Here is a 17,726-nt window from a genome sequence, read left to right as displayed (position 1 = left end):
TACACTAAACATATGACTATAACTAGCAATAAAATACAACATAGCATTTAGGGGAATACCCAATTAAATGGGGATAGATGGCTACATTATGTAGAACAAATCAACATGTTCTGCATATGCGCTTTCTACGAATAGTGGTGTATAAGAGTACAGAGGCATTAAAAATATTTTGAATGCCTGTTTGATATTTTTTAATTTTTAACAAATAACTGGTATAAACTGCTCGGAACTCCAGGACCATGTATTAAAACTGGGACAATACCGTCAAATAGGGACATCTGGTAAGCTTATTTAAAATGATAAACGTATAAACAAATATTTTTTTTAAATATTTATTATATATTAATGTTTTTGTAATATTTATTATATTTCTTTAATTAATTACTAACTATAAAAATTGTACATACCATTTTATTAAATACTCAAATAATTTTTTTATCGTAATCTCACAACAGCGGGTTCACATAAAACCGTCAGCGGGTGGAATGGTGCTCGCGGATATAGGTTTGGGACCCTGACTATAGAGCTATACCGAGGGCGTTACGTAATCCAAGGGACTAAGATCTGACGAAGTGGAGTTCGAAATTTAAAATGGCTAATCTGGAATTTAAGGTAAAAAAATGAGTTTCCAATATATAAATTTCAAAATAAAGCATTATATTCTCAAATATCATACTTTGTTGTTAACCTCTTGCCTTATGAATTAAGCGACGATTTTGCTCGCCCTATCGATGAAGCCATTTCTCATGCGTCGTGTCTAGGAGCAGTTTTATCACAGCCCAGATTTTGCACAAATCCGTAGACATTAATAGTAATGCATTTACTATTTAATAAAATCATAGTTTGATAATTACGTACATGCCTATTGTTTCATTTCACTTTTATTAAATCATGAATAATTTTCTTCTCATACAACATTTTTACGATTATATAACAGGAAAAATAAAGATTTTCACTCGTTTTAAGTCTTTGCTCTGTAAAATTTGCGGGAATAAGAATAATTTCTAACCTATAAGTAAATAATGTATTGGTGAAAATTTTATTTAAATATATTAGGAAGTGTATTGTTTTATTACTAACATTTAAAATTAATTGTAATTTAAAATTAATTTATTACTAACATTTAAAATTAATGACGGGAATAGTCCAGTTTGTGGTATTTCTCAAAAAATCAGGAACATGTAATGCAACTTTACACTTCTTGCATTTACACGTTGTTTCACTATGCTTCTTATGGTTTATGCAAATTTTACAAGTCTTTGCTGGTTTTAGATTAATATATTTTGGGAAATGTCTCCAATTTCTTCCCTGAAGTCTTTCTGGTGCACCTCTAACGGGTATTTGTCTTATCTGTTATAGTTTGATTGTACAGTTTTCAGTTATAATTTTTTACGCCTAGTCTATATTCAGTTTCACGAATCTATTGCAATGACGCCTTAACAGTAAATGATCATTACATTGCAACTGTAACAAACAATAACAACGTAAAAACAATCATACGAAGTTCTCATTTTAGGCACATGAAAGGGATCACATGTCTGGTATATGGTTCACACTTTTGGCCAGAACGAGACACCACGTCTCCCATATGCTGTTTTAAGGCAAAGAGTTAATCGAATTTAAATATCATTATATACAAATTCTGATTTGACACATACTTATGCACTATTCGTAGCATCGACTGAAAACTTCCGGCCAATTCAGGATAACTCTTTTCTCTAACCACCTCTTATGATTTCTGTCTCTTCTTGGTATATAAAATAATGCTTTGTAAGACATTTTGTTCTCTTAGTTTTATTTCGAAATTTAGAATTAATATTATTTAAATGTGTACAGGAACAACTCATCTGTAAAAATTAACTCTCTGACCGCGGGTAAAAATATTTTACCTTTACTACCTGCGAAACTGATCACAGTGGAAATCCCAGTTTCTGCCGACTAGATAAGAACGTTCCCGCGTATATTTGGGGTAAAAGGTGAATGCATTATTCACGGATCTCGCGTCTGGAGGTTCAAACAAAAAGGATTTATCATATTTAGCTAAAAATATGACTAACTCTTTGTTATACGAAAGGCAGATGCTGATTCTGTCACCGGTTGCATGAAATATGCAGTTAAAAAATTAATTCACTGAACTACACTAACGATAAACTTTTGTAAAATTTCTCAGTTATAGATATTATAAAATAAGTTTGACATAGCCTTAAAAGCAATGACAATAAAAAACTGCTAAAATAGTATGCAGTATTTTTAAATCTTTTGGTTTGTTATCTTGTAATAACTATGTTGTTTTATAACTTGAGAGTTAAAGATTTTGTGCCACGAGAGTAACAACAGCTCTGAGAGCTAGAAAGTTTCTAATCTGCGTCATCAAAGATAATTTATTGGTTTGTTGTATTGTAAAACAATGTTCTTTTATAAGTTGAAAGTTAAATTAAAGATTTTGGGCCAGAAGATTAACAACAGCTTCGAGAACTAGAAATTTTCTAATCTGCGTCATTAAAGATCTCTCTCAAAGTTGGCAACAGATATTAGAACTAGCAGTTCTCTGGAGCTTGTGAATGATTAATTCTCTGATAGCGTAACGCAACGTGGCAAAAATGTATTTTAACTTCAAAAATCTTTAAAATTCATCTGTAGGTTTCACGAGAAAAATAGTATATTAATACGCAAAAAGCTCTTTATGTTTAAAAATGTTGCTAAGAATCAACAATTCTAAAGGATATTGGAACATTTTTTACTTAACTGATAGGCTAAACAGTTTGATTGGTAGCAAATAAATGGAAAATTACGTATAGAAACAATACCATGTCAAAATACTGATGAGACAGAAACAACTGTTGGGAACATCTGCCGAGAACAATGTCATTTTACCACCACCAGCTGCTGCCAGTGTTTGAATCATTTTGCATTTTTAGAAGTTTCCTAGCTGGACCTCGTAGCATTAAAAGCAAGTACATTTGATTTACGAAACTAAGACTAAATTCTCTAACAAAACAGCTGTTTAATCTGCTATTAAGAGAGGTAATCATTAACACTGCAAAGCATACAACGAAAGTTTAGTATTCAGCGCTTAAGCATTTTTTCTCACATTGGCTAAATTCATGTTTAATGTCGTTTGAAAATAGACCCATTCACAGTTTTTTGCTAGCAAATATTGAGAGCAGTTTAAAAGAGAATGTTATTTGATTCCTAGAATTATGCGATATATCAAAAGTAAATAAAGCGGAAAAGGTAAAACTTCTGAATAGTTTTACGGAACCCACTTTCTTTACAATTTGTTAACATCATGTGTTTCCATTGGATGAGTTAAATGTACAATGGCGTTTTAGCGTGTTGTGGAGAAACTGTATTCTTTTTAATAACCAAGAAAATAGCAAACGTTAAGTAAAATTGTTACAAAATTCTTACTGTTATGTTTTATTGTTTGTAATAATCTAGAGTTCGTTACATTTTATTGTTTTAACACTGTAATGTGCACAATTAAAGAATAGCTTTAGAAATGGTACTTAAAACGCAATTTCTGATGAAAAATTCTATGGAAGTAAGTATTCATGCTAATTTGGAACAAACAAAGCTGGAATTGCATACTTGCGCCTTCGTTTATGTAAAAAATGTGCAAGTGTTAAGAATACGAGAGCGAGTAATAGAGGCGTAAATATGAATTGGGAGTCCCGAGCATATCCGAGTAGGTTTATGAGTTAATAGGTATTTAAGATATACCGAAAGACTTAATTATTCCATGCAGCGTTATCTCAAGGATAAAGAGGCCCTTTTTTAGCACCGGAAAGACTGGTGGTAAGGATGGTTTAAAGTTGCACTACGCCTGAAGTCCGATAACTTTCTTTGTTGATGAGACGAAGTCCTCTACAATTTTTAAGCAAGTCACGTTTGACCTCGCAGCAACACTAACATTAGGATAAGTATGTTATTGCTCACTAAAATCTGCGAATAAGTGGCTTGCATGCATGGCTTGCAGTCTTGTCAGCGTCCCCGTTTCATCTTCGAGTGTAGACGGCTTAAGATATTGTCTTTTACATTTGTAGCCAAATGCAAATAAATTGGGCCTAATTTCTCATCATTAATGAGTCAAGGCTAAGTATAAATACCGATTCTCAAAGCACTGTTATTTGAGGAAGGCACGAAACAAGCAGGTTTCGACAGAATTTAGAAGATTCATTTTCTATGGCGATGATTTACGTGCAGAAGAGGCGGCGTCTTTATAAATAGCTAGACCGACCAGCATGCTTACAACACAAGGTATGCAGCCAACCTATCTTAGATATATAGAAAAGGAGGTTTTTCATCTCATCTACATAAATTATCTCATCAAGTAAGGCGTTTTATGTGTCTATAGCCCAGAGATTTTCTTAATGGACGATAATTTTTGAGTTCATCATTCCTTGGTAGTCAGTAATTAATTTGATAGTAACTAATATACGTTTTGCAACTCATTACTATTTAACACTCTTGGAATATCCTAAGGAGCCTAATTTACGGCATATCTTATCATCCTGAAGATTAAAAGGACGCAGATTGATCTTTTTGGTAAAGTAAGTGCGATTTAATTTACAGTATAGGAAAGACTGTGCGATGCCTGCATGTCAGTTCGTAATCATCATAAATTATATTAACTGTTTCTCTCAAGATAACCGAGACAAGGAAACTTTTCTTGTTCATAATCATATAAATTTCCTTTACAAATTTTCAGGGAGTAATTCTACTGCGCGTAGGTCCACTAGCGGCCGAACGGTAAAATCGCTGAACATTGGCAGTTCCGACTTGGATACGATTCCAGGCGAACGAGCTCGCTGCATGTGATTTCCCCCATGTGTAACGGGTATACAAGCCAGTTTCTCTTAGAAAGGTCCTCCACGAATTTTTATTCATTCGTGAAATTATTCATTTTATTCTGTTTTTATTCATTTTATTCTCCTCCATTCCTTCTCCTAGGCAGATAGCCCTATTGTGCTTTGCCCTAAGCAACTAATCCCTCCTCCCCCCCAAAAGAACTGCGGTGCTTAAATAGTGTATTAAATCTCTGGTAAACTTTGCTTAAAAATATGAAATGTGTCTTATACATTTTACGGAATATTAAATTTTCTACAATACTTTATTTTGCTTACCAATGTAGTTGTAGATATCTTACTTATTAAGAAGTTTTATTTAAAAAAATTACTGAAAGCCAAGACAGTTTTCTAAAATTCAATGTATTCTTGAATGGAAAAGAATGAAAGAAGATGAAAAGAAAGAAAGAATTTATTTTCCTACATTCTAGTTGTACGTTTTCATAGTTCATAATCTGAATCGTGTATCTGTATTAGTAGGAAACATTTCGCGCTGAGGAAGTTCAGTTCTTCCTGCTTGATTTTTTATTTACACAATCACGATACAACTAACGATGCAAAGCACTTAAAATCCATTTTATTCATGTAATGATTCCAGTTTAGTTAGAAACGCAATGTAAAACTTTCTTAATATCTGAAGCCCATGAAAATGTTCTTCATAAATATAAAACATCATTAAAGATTTCGTATTTGAGGAATGAAATCTTAAAAATGTTGCCTATGTGCGAAAACGAAAAAAAAAAAAAAAATTCCGAAAATTTTTTAGACTTCAGTCATAGAATATTTTATGACAAAAAGTTTGTATTAAGCATATCATTACTGTTACTACAATAGATAGTATATATATATAACCAGTTGTAAATATTTGGATATGCTTGCATTCCCCTTTCACCGCAATATGCGACGTTTTGGAGTATCTTATGTGTAATTTTACAGTTGATTTAAAATGCGCATTTTGTTTCAGTAACCTAAGGTAGTGGTCTCCAACTTTGCATGCGGACCGAATGCACGATCTGAAAGAAGCTGAGTGGGGGGGGGGGACGGTTTTTTTAACCAAAACAATTTTAGATTTTATTTACTAAATATTTATCAAAACTCGCACAAACAGTAACAAAAATTACGCAAAGGAAAAAGTTCCACTTTATTTTCTATCTGAAATCTAAAGGTTGGTACCCACAAGAAATTTTTAATAGTTACACTTCGCTCTTCAAAAATATTGACAGCTAAATATAAAATTTTTAGAGTGATATTTATTTCAAATAATTCTAGTGTGTTGAATAATTAAATGTCAAATAACTTACTTAAACATACTATAACAGAATTCTTCCAAGTGGAGCAAAACTTCAGCATAAATAATGACAACTTACTCTCTTTCTTTAATTTATCAAATTTTTCTTATAACTGCATTTGAAAAGACTTACCTTAATATGTAAATAATTATAAATTTCTTTTATTTCTTACTACAGCAGCACCTCATGGCATTTCGATTTTGATGAAGTTTGTATCCTTGGAGAAAAATCACGAAACAATGTTCATCACGAATTGCAGATATTCAGTAGTCTATCTGTTTTTTTAGACTTATTAATTTTTAACTTCGGAAAAAACTGTTCAATTATAAATGCCCTCCCATATTCTTATTACAGAAATTCGCAAGGGAGTGTTTATATTTTGGCAGGTACGAAAACACTCAGTCAAATCTCTATCTTCAAGTCTTTTGAGGGTTCACCAGCGGCCGAGTGGTAAAGTCGCTGAACACGGGTAATTGCGATATGGGGTTTGATTCCAGACGAACGGGCTGGCTGTATGGGCGCTTTCGTGGTTTTCCCCATGCGTAACATGTATACTAGTCAGTTCCCATTAGAAAGTCCTCCAGGAAGGCATCCCTCCCCTTAGGCATATAGCCCTTGCATGCTTCGCCATAACTAAATAAACCAAACCAAATCATCAAGTCTTTGAATAATATTTATAATATTTATGTAACACTGTAAATTAATTATAGAAAAAACCATTTGGCTCCATTTGTAGATTTTCTATAGTGTTGGTTCGTTTTCAGTGGTAATGAAAATAAGCTCAAGCTGGACACGAAGTCATTAAAATCATAAATCTTTCTTCAAATTGTCACAGTATTTAATAGCATAACAGTGCTAATTATTTTTGGTATTTACAATGTTATCGCAATCAGCTTACTTGAAGTGTCACCAAATTTTCAGAATGTGCGGAATTTTGGCAACCATACGCATAACCATTCTTCAGACAACCAAGCTCTTAATAGCTCTTCAGCCAAGGAACGTTGCCATTTTCATATTCGTTCTTTTTGTCGTATTTCAATTTCCAACTGTTGTTATAGGCAAATCATGATATCTTTTGTCTTAGAATCAATTTTAAAATATGTTTTCGTGAAATTTGACACCAGTGGAAGAAACTGTGGTAAATTTTTTTTTTGGAATACAATGTTTTATTGTAAAATCGGTAAAGCGAAAAACTATGACATCATCTGGTCGATGGCTGGTGAACAATGCAGAGTTTATGCAATTCTCTGATGTTTGTTTTAAAGGAAACCAGATCACTATGAACATGAGGAGAAGAACGGTGCAAAACATTACTGCAGAATTTCACGAGAAATGTGTCTTTTATTTTTTAATGTATCATATACTCCTTATTTAATAACTAAAATTAATGCAAATAATTAATCTTTAATATACTCCTTATTTAATATTAAATTAATCCCCGGCCTGCAGCCGATAAGTAACTTCAAGAAACATTTACAGTTTCATTTAAAAAAAATCGCTGAATTGCGTTAAGGTTGGTGCATTAATACATAATCACTGGAAATGTATTCGTGGGCCACGTAAAGTGGTTTTTGGGATCGCATGTGACCCATGGGCATCTAGTGTGAGATTGCTGACCTAAGCGATTGTTAGTAGAGTTTTGTCCTTTCATAGCTCTGATATGAGTTTTCATAATTCTGGCATTTAAAATAATTACGAAGCTTTTCCTAAGGCACCCACCAGCGGTCAAGCGGTAAAGTCACTGAACAATAGTAGTTCAGTCCAGGGTTTGAATCCCGAGCTTCGAATTCGAGCTGCCTGCATTGGCGTTTTCGTAGTTTTTTCCACATCTACAGTTTCTCCACGAAGTTCTCCATGAAGACTTCTCTCCCCTTAGGCAAATAACCCTCGAAGATTTGACGTAATCACATAAACCAAACCAAACTCTTCTTTTATGATTTTTCCTAGATGTGAAGTGGATACAACCCAACTGTCCTTTGAAGTTCGCCAGCGAACGAGCAGTATAATCACTGAATGTTAATAGTTCAAATTTCAGCGAACGGGCTGGCTGCATGGGAGGTCTTGTGGTTTTCCTCATGTGTAGCATAGATACGAACTAGTTTCTATCAAAAGCCCTCCAAGAGGGCATTCCTTTCTATAGGTAGATAAATTTCCTCTGTTTTGCTATAAACTAATTCTCAGGAAACCCTCCATGAAAGGCTTCCTTCATCCGGAATCATTCGACCCGCTTCGTAAAAATTACACTGCTGGCCACCGTAAATGCAACACTCTGAAGGAAGCATGCAAATAACATGAAATTTACAACATGCATTAACGGAGGTGAGATATGTTAATGATTAGAATTTCAGCGAAGACGCACATCACGCGTGCCTGTGGCCAACTAAAAATTGAGAATTTATGCATTCAATAAAAGTAAAGTTCCCATTCGAATCATTTGTAACCATATTCTGAAATATCAAAATTATTATTAATGTTTATCAATATATTTCCTTAAACAAGACTTTCGTGGGTTTTGAAATCGCTCCACCTTTTACGTCATTTAATTTTTTTTTAAATCTTAAACTAAAACTGTAGCTTATAACTTTCAAACATTCATTTATTGGAATTAGACATTTATTGGAAAAAGAAATTAGAACGCTCAGTGAACTAGCGTCTGTTACCTGCAATGATACGTAAACCTTGGCTTTAAGTTAATATAAATCTGCTGTGTATTTTATAGGATAAACGTCAAGAAGTTTCTAGGCAGGTTGGATTAATTTCAAGTCCTCGAGGAAAATTTCTTTACATGTCTTTATCTCTTTGCTGTCTGTCGTACGTTTATGTAATTAATTATGTGATTATAAAATTTCTTGATCTAAAAAGAGAGACTTCTAGCCAGAATGCAGTTTGCATGCATTTTGGTCTGAAAAATGTATTTTTGAGATATCCTGCATGATTTACATTTGTTGAGAAAATTAAAGTAAAGCAAAGCATCACATTTTAGTTAAAGAAATGCATATATTCTCCACCGTTAGGCTTTTTTTTACACTTTCTAACTTAGGCAAGGTAGGAGTTACGGCAAAAACTTAGTGAATAGTAAACGGAATTAGCCGTTAGACCTTTTTTACACTTTCTAACTTAGGCGAAGTAGGAGTTACAGAAAAAACTTGGTGACTAATAAACGCAGCTGTATGTTTATATAGAACTTCTGATTATTAAAGGTGCTAAGGCAACAAAAACTAATGCAAATACTGCTCTAGATTAGTTCAGAAATCGGCCTGGTCTGGTATTTTTCAAATTTTTATATTAACTAAGGAATAGGAAAACGATGCTGTGATTTAATAACATAAATTTTATAGTATCTTACAGGTATCTGTTTAATTTATTACTTGTACAATTATCACTAACAACCAAACGAATTTATTTAACTACACAGGTGCAAAAATCGATGCATAAGGTAGTTGTTGTAATTTGAATTACAGTTCTTAATTTATAGTTTCTCTTTTTGTTGCTTATGATGGAAGTATGATTAAATAAAATTGCATTTAGAGCTTGAAATTCGAGTTTTTTTTACTTTCTAAAGTTTGCAAGATGAATGGGGAAAAAAGTGAAGGAATTTGTTTTTATAGCATTAACGTTTTAAATAAGTAATTTTAGACATTTGATTCAAGTGTTTAAAATGCAAATCGTGCCATTTAAGAATATAACTTTTGGTCCTACTTGAGCTTATAATCATTAGCTAAAGATGTCATAGAAACGCTAATTTGCGTATTCTCAGAAATAATTCAGTTCGACACCCTTTAAGACATCAGCCCTTTTTACTTGCATTCGCTTACAGATAGCAAGTGCAACAATATGATAATTAAATTCTTCGGTTACTCATTGTATATGCCTTAGTTCAACACTGAAATTTTCCAAATTTATTTCAACACTGAAATCTTACTTAGCGGCATTTCCTTTTAGCATATTCCCTTTTACTGGGTTCCGGATCTATGTGTTTGCTTTCGAGTAGCTACTAATTGAGTGAGGTCGTGCGTAAGCTGCTCATCGAATTAGTGAAAAAGTAAAAAGGATGGAGTTGAAGGAATAACGCGTCCGTGTGAAATTTTAAATAAAATTCGGGAAAAATTTCACTGAAGTATTTTAAATGTTTGACCAAGTACAGAAAGATAAAGTGAATGAGCCGAACACAGTGTTATGATTCGTTTTAACGCTTTAAAGAGGACAGAAATTCGGTTTCAGATTCAAGGACTAAAGGACCAATATATTAAGAATGCACTATGTACTACATGGTCAGAAACTAAACAAGGAAGTCTACCAGAGAATTCTAACACGATTGGCAGAGCCTGCAAGTAGTAAGAGACTTGAAATGTGGGAAGGGGGAATTGGTTATAGATCCTGCATCAGGATAATGCTCCAGCTCATGTGTTGTTCCTTATTACCAGTTATCTGACAAAATATCGCACTTTCGTTGTGTTTCACCTACTCTATTCTCCAGACTTGCTCCTACCGGACTTTTTTCTCTTTTCCAAATTTCAAACCATTTTGGAAGAACGTTCTTTCCAGTCAATTGTGGAAATTCAGGAAACTGCGATGAGAGTACTGCAAGCCATCGGGAAAAAATATTTCCAGCAGGTGTTTTGAAAGTTGAAGAACAACTCTGCATTGACACTTGATGGAAATACTTTGAAGGGGATAGTGGTTGAAAGTTTGTATAATTAGCAATAAGACAAGAACTTTAAAAGTTCGGTTTTTCTTAACATCTTTATAAATTAAACGCACCGTATATTCCTTCAAATAAATATTTACTTTCTTCGCACCAAATAAACTTTGCTGTACATAACTCATTTGAAGCTCTGTATGTGGAGACCATCTTACAGGTTCATGTCGGTAAATTTGGGGATCAGGAATGTAGGGAGATAATTCTTTCTTAACAACTCATGTTCTTTGCAATAACTATTAAATTGTTTCTTTTCCGTTTTAAGTTCTAGATATTTTGGAAGAAACTCTGCAATCTTACGCACCATTTTATTTGGCTATTGATCGTGATCCGATGTATGTACACAGATACAACTTAATAAATTGCACATATTCTGTAAAATTTAATAATTGAGTGATGATGCTTCTTTCATTTTTATACTTCTTTCTTGTATCGAAATCAAATACAGCAATTAAAGACTTTTAAACAAAATGCCTAAACGTTTTAGAAACCCAGGATTTTTAGAAACCCGAAAAACCCAGGATAAAAAAAAGAAAATTAAGATGCTGATAGGACGTGTATTTTCCACGGAAGTGGTGTTGCGATGTTGTATTGTAAATGCTAAATCATTTGCATAAGAAGGCTTTGTTTATGGATAAAAAAATAAATGCAAGTTATTTTCTGCCAAATGTGTCTTGAGACCATAAAATACTTGTATATATAACATAAATAATTTACCGTTATTATTTGATTTTACATTATTTTCAAAATAACTATTAAATTATAAGATTACGAAAGACCATTAATACGCAGTTCTTCTGCATGACTTACATTCACATTTTTTTCAATCAGTTTAGGTGAAAATTTTAGAGTCCAAAGTCAAACTTACCTGAACTGGGTACAAACTTTTATTTTTGGCTAATCATTGTCTTGTTTAAGGGCTGGTTCGGCGATAATCGTTTTGCTTTTAGTAGAATAAATTCCAGGAAATTATGTTACGCTTCGGAAAATTGCATGAAAATAATGCGCACCACAAGCTTAGGTATATTAACCATATTGTTTCTTTTCTATCCTCTCTTTTTCTTTTTGTAAACATTGTATAAATTTGACAAAAAGGGATTAAAAAGGAAAATTTGACATTTTGTTCATACGTGCCAGTGATTTTTGAAAGACTGCAAGTTATCTCATTAACTATTAGGGGTAAAAGAGCTAAAAATTATCCCTGTGCATTCAAATCGACGGTAATACACGTTTGCATCTACTACCAAAGCATTCAGCTTTGTTATTTGAACATATTTGTTTCATTTGATTATGAAAGCAATGGTGGTAAATTCCAGTGTTTTAATACAAATTCTATAAAATGGGAATTGGATATCCGAAGAATAATCACAGTGCTCCTCATTTTACTCTGAATATCTCACCGCGAGGAAAAAAATGAACTATAAATTTTCCAGTTTTAAAATTGACATTTCATCTGAAACTGTGATATGATTAAGCAACCTTTCGTGACTCTGTAAAGGGAGGACGAATCGAATTTTGTTTTGTAAAGTTTGCATTCCTTGTCACCAAGTTGCGTTACACAGTTTTATCGCAATCGGAGAGAAATCATTTATTAAGATGCTATCTTGTATAAACTAATGCGACTGACAAAATATATGTACGGTCTTCATGTAGTAAATCGGAATATGAATCAGTCTGCTCCTCTTTCAATACGACAGAAAGAAAAACAGAAGAATAAAAGTTCAGCTCTACTTGCTCAATGCTGTTTGAAACAAAGCGCGCCGGCTGTTTCGAAACTTGCTTTTCAAGTTCAACCGATGGAGTGAATACACGGTACATTTATGCAATTTGTCATTATCCGATGCGAAATAAAAACGATTTTTTTTTACCAGATAGCATGAATTCACTTTTCTCTCAGGCTATCAACAAATCAAAAAGAAAAGGATGGGAAATAAAGGCCACAGTTCTCATCCAGACAAACCTAATGATTTGGAACTTCTTGGTAGGCGTGCCTCTTGACCTTTTTGCGCGATGTCTAAATATGCAACTTGCTCTGAGACAAAGGCAACAAATCCATGCAGTCAATCAAAGTGCACATCAAAGTGGAAAGGAAAAAATACATTTGACAACATTCGGAAAACCCAGGATAAAAAAAGAAATTTAAGATGCTGATAGGACGTGTATTTTCCACCGAAGTGGTGTTGCGATGTTCTATTGTAAATGCTAAATCATTTGCACAAGAAGGCTTTGTTTATGGATAAAAAAATAAATGCAAGTTATTTTCTGCCAAATGTGTCTTGAGACCATAAAATACTTGTATATATAACATAAATAATTTACCGTTATTATTTGATTTTTTTAAAATTTGAAACAAACATTTCAGATCGCGACATGTACACTGAAGGGATTCGCGTACGATACTTTCTCTGTGTCTTTGTGTACATTTCCAAAAATTTCAAACTTCTTCAATTAGAAGGGAAAATTCCTGAAGGATTGAGTAATATCGGATATAATAAAGATATTTACCAGTTTAAATTAGTTACTGGGTTTTTATATCAATTAAATTTAAAATAACAGTAATCAGTTTATATATACATCTAAAAACTGTTTTGTTCGGAAAAAAAGAATTTGGAATTAAACTTTTCACAAAATTACAATTTTTTAACGAATGAAGTAGTACAATTTTAACGAAGTAGTACAATATTAGGAGTAACTGTAACTATTCAGTATAGCGTTACTAATTTTACGACCTATGTGAATATTTTTACTTATGTATGCGTATATTTATGGTAAAATAATGAACTGTATATGTGACTTCTCTATTTGATGACAATGAGCAATCTTTTGAGAAGTTACTTCAAAATAGGTAGATTTGATATTATGTGCGCCCTTTTACTGAGAAATGTATGCATTTTGATGGAAATTACGTTTTCTGAATTTGCGTTCATTAAATCTAGAAAACTACATGTATGATTAATTTCTTATTGTAAGAAACTGTACATAAAACACTTTACAAAGAAGTGTACGATCTTGTTTTTAGATTATTGAATTTTTTCAAATACTGAAAATTATTTTTTTTATAAAAAAGAAAATTTTTGTTTGCTCCAGTTTTCAAAATCATTCAAAAGCTGAATGCTGTTCAATGAAAATACGAGGTGCGCTCATAAAAGATAATATACAAGGTGCGCTTCTACTAAGGTGGTTGCGGTAATACGTAAGTACCATTGTTTTGCCCTTGAAGACGAGGTACTTGTTTGATTGCCCTAGAAATCGATACAATTTTATTCAAAAATCTTTGCCAAGCTAATGTTCCGTTTTGCCTAATTTGAAATTTTACATTAGAATCTTTCTTTTCTGTTTGAGTAACAATATTGATTATTAATTATTGAAATGGTTTCGGAGGAACTTGATTTATTTTTATTGCATTAGTCTACATTTATTTTACATATATCAGCTATCTATGAAGCGGATGGTGCGTAGGTAACGTACTTATAACAGTGCCAAAAATGTTAATCTAGTTAACTGTAGTTGATTTCTTTGGTTAATTGTGTTCTGGTTAAATTTAGTTGTTAGATGTATCTGTTACTTTAGGCATCTGTGTATGCATAAAATGCTATTTCTAAATCTTAAAATTCCTTAATTCCTATTTTAATTCGAAATTTTCCTCTTTCGGTTTCCAAAGACTTGGTGGCATCACAAGAATTTAAATTGAAGTTGTTGAATTTCTAATTTACTTACTTATATAAAATCAAAAGGACCTACACTGATTATAAGTTCATAGAGTACTCCTTCTAGGAAAAAATCTCAAAACTGAATGTCAGGATTTTAGTTTTGCTTGAAGTTTTAGCTATAACATCGCACATCAATATCCTCTGTATACGCTGGGTCAAAATGTGGATATCTGTTTTCATACTGTCTACAACAATTTTTATATGAATAGTAAAAGTCAAAAGGCATAACGAATGTTCTTACTGAATTTACTTTACAATAGTAAAGGAATAGCGATGGTAATATTGTTTCACGATTGTGATGCAACGCTGTGAGGATTACTATTATTCTTTTATGTGAAGAAATACATTACTACCTATGCTGAAGAAATGAATGCCTTTATGTGAGATTTCTCCAGTCCAAAGCTTAAATTATTACCCTCAGCGATCAGAATTATTGCACACGCACACATATACATATATATATATACATGGACATATTTAAAATCTTTCTAATAAATATTTTCTGTTCATTTTTTAAAATCAAATTATTGAAGTGCTTTTCCTAATGCAATGTACGGAATATTCTTTTTTTAATATACTGTTTAATTCCAATTCCTAGAAATTCCTGATTTATGTTTCGATTATTTTTTCTAATAAAACTACATCTAAGAGACAAATTTTAAGACTACTGAAAATCTGAGTGTTCGTGAAGTAAGAACGAAAGAAATAGAAACCACGCCTTCCTTACTTATTATTATGTACATTCTCTTTAGTAAAAGTAAATCGTATGATGATGATGGTGTTGGTGTATTTAATTATGGCAAAGCACACGAGGGCTATCTGCCTAAGGGGAGGGATGCCTTTCGTGGAGGACTTTCTAAAGTAAATCGTATGATTATAGCATGATCATTTTAGTTGATAATTTTTCCACTAATTTTATGAATTTAAAATAAAGTCTGTTAGAAAATTAGGCCAAAAAAATCTTACATTGACGGAATTTTTATATAAAATTCTGTCAATTTCGAAGGGAATGATTACTGGTCTTTCTACTTCAAGGGAAGATTTTTTTTAGTCGCTGTCAGTTAGCATCGAAATTGATAGTTTTACATAAAATATGCGCGAATCTAAAATCTCTTTTTAGTCCTTCGTTTTACTTTAGTATCTCATCTATTTTTATGAAATCTGTTATGCGAAAAGGTAACACAAACGATTAAAAACTTTGTTATTAAATATAAAAAAGCAAAATGTTAACAATAATGATTTAATTGTCAATATCAATATGTAATTGATCACATAAAAATTAAAAACTAAAATAATTAAGAGCTATTAAAATAAAACATACGAAACCAAAATACTTTAAAACCATAACCAACAAAATATCCTAATAAAAAAAATGAGCGGCAGCAAAATGGATCGGACAGGATTATGTGGACTACAGCAAAAGCACATCTGTGCGATCTACTTATGAGGAATGTTTTCGTGGAGGACGTTTTAAGAGAAACTGGTTCGTATTAGCGTTACACGTGAATAAAACCAGAAAACTCTCCTGCAGCAAGCCAGTTCTTCGAGATGCGAACCCGAATCGAATTACCAGTGTTCAGCAATTTTTATCGCTCGACCGCTGGTGGGTGAGAGAAAGAAAATCTACGTCTTTCAGCTTAGAAGGACTGTTATCCTAAAACGCTTTTTTATTTAGTATTATTATTGCTAATTTAGGTTGAAAAAATGAACAGAAACTTCTCTTTAAGGCCAGCTGTACTTTTTGGCTATTCTTTATTACGGTTTTATTATTAATAATTACATAATTACTGTCGCTTTGATTTTCCAACTGATTAACATGGATTAAAAATAATAGAAATAGAAAAAAATTCGTTCTCGAAATGAACAGCATGTGCCCGCATATTAAAATTGTATTACTTTTATATAAAGCGATAAAATCATCTGAGGGTATAACAAATAAAACGATATCTTTAATTCGCTTCAAAACTTTCTTTTAGCCATCAGCTGGAAAATATATTTTTAAAGAGAACAAACAGCCAGGAGTTCGTTAATTATGGAAAAACTGTAATAAATTCCTGACTATTGATCCGTAGCCATTTCTTGAATTAGTAACAAACTGAAGCGCTGCTCGAAAAACGCTAATAATTTATTTCCCAACTGTCCTTCCGTAAAATATTAGTAGTTTATATTCCGTAAAATATTAGTTGCGTAAAATATTAGCTAGGTATATGCAAATAAATCGAATTGCAATCGTTTAGAATTCTCTTAAAACCTGCAGTACTTCGATCACACCTGGTTGAAAATCAAAACATTGGGTTTCTATAGCGATGTTCTACGCCCACAGTTCTAATCGTTTAGATGTAGTGGTATATCTTCGTCAGCAGAAGGCAGCTGGAAGAGTCATAAATAGTAAAAATTATAGTTTGGGAGGATTTATGAAATTTTTTCCTGTTTTCAGAACATTGTTAGAAAATTCTTTCAGTGTTTTATCTGGCATCGGTATTTTTCCGTTTTGCTGCATCTCTCGTGTCTAGAGATAATATTTAACGTTTTCTTTAACTCATAATTCGTATTTTCATTAAGAGTTAATTGCAGTGCCATTCAAAATAAATGAATTTCCGGATTTTTTCTTTTTGTGTGTGTGTGTTGGGGGGGGGAGTGGATGAGTTTCGCTGTTTAATATGGATAAGATAAAGTTTTAAAATCCATTTCTTTTCTGAAGTATTTTCTATTTCATATTAGACTTTCTTAATTAACGCAGTTTAAACTAATGAAGCTTGAAATAACTTTACAGGAATCCATGGGAATTATATCTTTTTAGTGTTTATTCAGTGGCATGGGATAAAGTTAAATTTACTGCGCTTGCGTTTCGGTGTTTAGTGCAGATAGACGGTATGGTTCCATAATTAGGCAGTTTTTGAATATGGCAGATCATATGATACCTATTTGGATAAAAGAATCCATATTGCTTATTTCGTTACTTATGTTATTAATTTTTATGCAAATACGAGGAAGACTCCTCAGTTAAGTTACTAGACATTAACTGTCGAACCAGTTTTACAAAATGGCAAGATAATGCTTCTTTATCGAGTCACTGGATTCTGATATTTCGGCTATGTTTGATTTGAAAACAGTTAATGTGACTTAGACCTTAGAAGTTCTTAGAGGGTACATTGTTGTATTTTGTTTCATTATTGTATGT

General features: G+C 32.5%; 1 protein-coding gene across 2 annotated transcripts in view; it reads left to right on the top strand.

The window, feature by feature from the left end:
• The window catches only part of LOC118188517 (CD109 antigen-like), a 219,487-nt gene that overhangs the window by 52,285 nt on the left and 149,476 nt on the right, over positions 1-17,726 (top strand). The gene's annotated exons all lie outside the window — the stretch shown is intronic.

This window comes from Stegodyphus dumicola, chromosome X2 (genome assembly GCF_044657685.1).
Source record: "Stegodyphus dumicola isolate Sdum_Otavi_A_Nest chromosome X2, ASM4465768v1".
NCBI classification, from domain to species: Eukaryota; Metazoa; Arthropoda; class Arachnida; order Araneae; family Eresidae; genus Stegodyphus; species Stegodyphus dumicola.
Note: the sequence above shows the minus strand (reverse complement) of the source record. Positions and strands in the feature narration are given on the sequence as shown.